This window comes from Pituophis catenifer, unplaced genomic scaffold (genome assembly GCF_029215685.1).
Source record: "Pituophis catenifer annectens isolate HBS135680 unplaced genomic scaffold, rPitCat1.0.hap2 SCAF_4, whole genome shotgun sequence".
In the NCBI taxonomy this organism is placed as follows: Eukaryota; Metazoa; Chordata; class Lepidosauria; order Squamata; family Colubridae; genus Pituophis; species Pituophis catenifer.
In genome coordinates this window covers 22,273,660-22,279,659 of record NW_027256884.1, presented here as the reverse complement: position 1 = coordinate 22,279,659, position 6,000 = coordinate 22,273,660, and positions in this window count along the sequence as shown.

The window sequence follows — 6,000 nt, the reverse complement described above, 5'->3', positions numbered from 1 at the left end:
TATACTATCTTTAATTTTCTTTCAGTAATTGTGTGTCCTTTTTATGCATATTCCCAGATTATGCATGAGGAAATAAATTCTCTTTAGAATTTTTTTTTTCTGATCTGTAATCAGTTTTCTTCTATAGATGCTACACTAATTTGTAGCAGACCAGCACTATCTTGTGGTCTATGGGGAGCATTGCACCTTCTTGTGAATGTTTTTCTTGTTTAATCCTGCTGTGGAAACATAATCTGAAAAGGAGAAAAAATAACAGAGGAGCAATTAAAGGGATTGGAATTGTAGTTGGAGATTATGTAGAAGAGCATGCCCCTTATCTACAGAGAGAAAGCCTGCAATCAATCTAACACTCCCAGCCATCACCATGAAGAGGTACAAGTGTCCAAAATAGATAAATTAAGAATCTTGATATATTCCTGGACATGAAGTTCAATTATTATGTTTTTGAGAAATATTTAGCTAGTTTTATATTGTTCCTGGCTTATGAATTATCCAAGGGGGATATGCCCAGCTCTCTACTACAGTAAATCACAGCTTAAAATTATGCCTAGTGAATATTAGAAGTGAAATCAAAAGGAATTTAAGGCTTTTACAGCAGAAGACACCTGATTTCTATTAGTCCTTCACCCACGAAGTGCAAACTGCATACATATACTGTATGAGATGATCATGCAAGGTCCAATACACTTTTAAGGAAGTCAGTGAGTTTTTCTTAGAGCAACTATCCAAACAGGTCTATAGACAGGTCTTCCTATTTGGCTACAAGCCAGAAGAGGACGTGGGAAAGATGCAGGGGTGAAATGCTCCCGGTTCAGACCGGCTCAGGCAAGTAGGTAGCGATGGCGGCGGGCAGTTTGGAGAACCGGTAGCAAAAATCCCTGCCCCCGCCCCCCATGCCCAGCTGAGCCCCACAATCATCAGAGCCTTTTTTTCCTTTTAAATGGCTCTGACCAGCCAAGCTCTGACATCCCAGCTGAGTTGCCTGCTAATCAGGCAACTCAGCTTGGATCGCCAGAGCCATGTAATAGAAAAAAGTTTCTTTTTTTTCTCCCCCCCCAGCCTCCAGCTTGCTTACCTTAGCTGCTGATCGCATGACGATCGCAATCCATGCATCAGCAAGCAACTGAATCTCCCTGCCTGCAATCAAGCTCATCGGTGAGCAGCTCTTTCTGCCTGCCTGCCTTCCTGCCTAGACTTGTGGACTTCAACTCCCAGCAAAGCTGGCTGAGGAATTCTGGGAGTTGAAGTCCATAAGTTTTAAAGTTGCCAAGGTTAGAGACCCCTGTTCTATTGGGTAAGTTTTTTTCCCCTTTGGGAGCTTTAAAAAAAACAGTTAATTGGGGTTTTTTTTAGTTGTTCTTTTTTTAGACCTAGCCATTTAAAGTTTAGGAAGTTTTAAATTTAGCTGCTTTTATATAAAAATAAAAATAAATAAAAATAAAATAATATTTGTGCAGCTTTCTGAGATTTAGTGTGTTTCTGTAGTGTTTCACTCTAACTACACAAACACACAAAATCTCACAAAGCTGTATGTGGAATTTTGTGTGTGTAAAGTGTGAAAGTTGGTTTTTTGGGCTTTTTGTGGCTGTGTGAGGTTCCTGCTTATTGCAGGGGCCATTTTGGGTCTAGCACAGCTGCTTTTACATTGTGGGTGAGCCAGTTGTGTTGTGTTGTGTTGTGTTGTGTTGTGTTGTGTTGTGTGTGTGTAAAGTGTGAAAGTTGTTTTTTTGGACTTTTTGTGGCTGTGTGAGGTTCCTGCTTGTTGCGGGGCCAACTGAGTCTAGCACAGTTGCTTTTACATTGTGGGTGAGCCAGTTGTGTTGTGTTGTGTTTTGCAGATTAAAAAAGGGCAAAGAAGTGACATTGACTTGGCCATGCCCACCCAGTCACCTTACCACCAAGCCCCGCCCACTAATTAAGCCACGCCCACAGAACGGGTAGCAAAATTTTTAGATTTCACCCCTGGAAAGATGGTCCAGAAGTTGATAGATTGTAATAATGTCACACATTGGAATTGGGAGAAAATGCAAAGTGAGGTACTAGAAGATAGGTGGTAGCATAAAGAACTGCTACCCAAAGCAGGAGGTGAGATTATTACTGATGTATCCCTATAGAAAATGAAATAAAATAGTGCAATAGGTTCTGGGATTTTTCACTCATAAAAGTAGTGCCTTTCCAAATTATTGCATTGTACCAATTGCAAAAGCTGTAGTAGTAGCCTAGAGGGGCATATTTCCTACTGAGATGACTTTCTATTGCCAAAGTAGTGGACAGGGCCAATACCATGATTAGAAATGATGTTATTTGTCTTTATTTACTTTATTTACATTTCTACACCATCCATCTTACCTGAGTGATCTAGGTGGTTTACAAATCTCAATTTAATTAAAATTAACATGTCACTCAGCCGCCTGCTCTGTTGTGGCCGCAAGCAAGCAGAAGAAATGGGCTGATGGCCACATGCGGTTCTGCTGGATGGGGCTGCTGGAGTCACCACTGCGAGGTGAGGCAGTTGTCGGGGTGTGGGTGGCCTGGCTGCAGAGGCCCTGAGGTAACCCAGTGTGGGACGTGTGGAGCAGCTTTACCACTCCTGCCTCACGGCAGTGACGCTGGTGCGCTGCATGGCCTCCTGTACATGGAAAAAATGAGACACCCCCAAAAATAAGACCTAATGCTTATTTTGGGGCCCAAAAGAAAATATTGGTCTTATTTTCGGGTATATACATCTCTTGGAATGATATCGAAGTGTCACCTTCTGGGATTTTCTTTTCTCCAACTTTGCAGTCTAGTTTACATCTCCAGGGACATCTGGACATTCTTAATAGGACAATGACTTTGGGGAACAGTAGGACCAGGTGGGGAAAGGTGTAATTTTTGACGTTGTTTCTTGGTGGTCCCTTTGGCAATTTCCATCCTAAGAAACAAATAGTTAAAGATAGAGCATGGACATACTCAGTGGTCCTGATCCTGATTGTTATTTTAAAAGAGCCCAACCATAAGAGCCATTCCATTTCAAGGTGTTACTTAAAAGCTACACCATTGCACAAACCCAATTTAAGATACTGTTTCAGCTCAGAGAAATAAATCACTTTGCCCTGCTTCAGATCCTTGAGCCACAGTTTTAAATTGGTCAACACTCCATTGCAGCCTCTTTGTTTTGATGGAAAGTGTTTCTGCAAGTGTTCCTTTTAGGATCCAGATCAAAGTGATGCCACTTCAATCTGCCACTCCAAAGGGAATTGCTGTTTTCATTCAAAGGGGCATTTAAATTGAAGCTCTGTTAAGCCAATGCTTCTTGATAGTTGTGGAAAATCTTATTAACACAAAATTACCACAACATTCAGGTAGGTTGGAAATGCTTTTAGAGACTTTCTTTGTGTATGTGAGTGATATGGACAGCAAGCAATGAACTTCAACAGTTTTAATCCAGAATAACTGGAGCTGCCATTATAAACAATTTGGCATCTTCAACTTGTTAAGGTTCTGCTTTAAGGGCTTCAGCCGAGGAATCTAATTTTCATATTTGTTAGATTTGGAAATGGTACACTGCTCCTGGTGTATAATTTGAATTTGAATTGAATTGGTTTTAGCTTCTGTTTTGATTTTCTATTACACTTTTATTGCTGGCATTCAGATACTCTTTGATTGTTATGATGTGAAAAGGTATTTATGTATGCATACTACATCTATACACTTCACAGCCAATAACTCCACTGTTCTTGGTCCTAGATAGTGCAAGCTAGAATTGAAATGTTGATATCATGTCTAAAATAAACCCATTCTCTGCTCTATTGATGGAGCACATTACTGTGATACATGTTATACTGATGCAAACAATTCTTCCTAAAATGTCACAGTTCCCTCCTTGTGAGAATTATATGTATGAGGGTATGGCTTGAATTTGGAAATATGCTTCTTACTTTCCTTCCACAATTTTGGAGATCATAAATCAGTGCATTGCAGTATCAGTTTATTCATCTATTGTATACGGGATACTCAAGGTCTATGACGTAAAATTGTAGGGAAGTTGAAATTAAAAGCAAATGTATTTATTTTCAGATCATATATATCTTCTAATCAGATTAAATATACTGTAGTATATTAAATATACTCTATAAAATAATCAGATTATTTTACCGTAGTAAAATAACTCTGGTGTAGACAATGATCAGAAAATAACGGCTACATCCATCTCAGAACTATTGCTGGGCAATTGTTGAAAGAGAATAAACCTTAATACCATGTTTCTCTGAAAATAAGACCCTGTCTTATATTTTTTTTTGCCACCAAAAAAGTCACCAGGTCTTATTTTCAGGGGGGAGGATATCATCCACTGACTCGCCACACTTCTGTGTGTTGCCCCCGGCCTCTGTTTTGCTGTCAGAGTCCTTCAGGAACTTCTTGGGCTTTGGATAGTTGCAGCCAGGCCTCACACACCTTGGCCCATTTCTTCTGCAGGGTTTTCCTAGCAGCTACAGAAGCCTTCAGGAAAGTCTTGCTGGCTACAGCAAAAGACATGGGTCGAGTGTGTGAGGCCTGGCTGCAACTATCCAAAGGTAAGTAGTAGGGCAGCTTCACACCCTCCCATCCTCACTCTAGCTTATTTTTTCCCCATGCATCTTGGAGTGGGTAAGGTCTTAATTAGGGCTTATTTTGGGGGGGTAGGGCTTATATTGGGCACACATGTAAAAATCAAGCTAGGACTTACTTTCTGAGTAGATCATATTTTCGGGAAAACACAGTAGATCCAAAGAAAAAAGCATGTTCTGCCCAGTTATAGAAAGCAAAACAGAGATGCTTGGCTGTTGGACATCTCAAAAAAATATTTTTCATTAGTGTGCTAGAAAGGGACCAATAACCTAAGAAATATTCACTGTTTCTTATTGCATCCTCAATATGGCATTTGAAAGAAGATCTGGATGGCATTCTACAGACTTGATGATTTTGGTGGACAAATTATATTGTTCTGACCTAGGCTTCCTGAGACAGTAAAAAACACACGATTAATCCCAAGAACCCTCTTTTTATTTCAACGGCTGTGAATTATGTTCATTCACAGCCCGCAATGAGTCACAAATAGTTTGTAAAGAGTCCAACAGAAGTCTGCCACAGTCCTTCAGGATAAGGCTGATAAGTACCTACCTTTATCTCCCTTGACACGCTGCCAAAGACCTAATTGGCAATTAGCTTTGCAAGGCCACATGGAGCACAGAGTCAAAACGGAGCTTCAGAATTTAAACTGACCAGAACAAACAAAGTTGCTTCCTGCAAAGGCTCATGTGCCTTTGCTCCTCCTTTGTCTTATGGGAGGGGCCAATCATCTCCAAGCCCTACTCCTGAGTCGTCCCTTTTGTTTTAACTGTTCTTGACCTGGCAGCTCTGCGCACGCACACACTGGGAACAGGGTTCCCCATGTTCCTCTGCCTTGCTGATGTTCAACTCTGGAGGCTCTGGAGGCAGCACATAACTCCCAGATGGCCCTGGCCTCCTCTCTGCCTCTGACGCAGAGCCCTCATCTGAGCCTTCCCCAAACTCCAGGACTGGCCCATATTCCACCCCAACCTCCACACTGTCTGACTCTGCTACCAGCTCTGCAGGCCGCCGGCAGACCACAACAGTGCATGCGCACCAGCCCACTATTTGCATGGCCCAGTTCCGAATAGGCCATGGTTTAGTAGTGGGCCACAGCCCAGGCATTGGGGACTCCTGGCTTAGGAAATTGCAATAGAGCAGGAGACTAACTTATGAATTTCTGCTATGCTAATTATTTCTTCATAGCTAATCCTGTCTTCAACAACCAAAACAATGCTTCTGTACATGGACAGTACGTAGAAGAAAATTTGACTATGTTATTACTAAAAGAGGATGGATGAGCTGAAATATAGCATCAATGACATAGCCGGGTGTTGACTGTGGAGCAGATCACAAATTGCTCATCTAACAGCTCCACATTAATCTAAAGAAGAAAAAAGCCAATCAGTTTCCACAATATGATCTTGA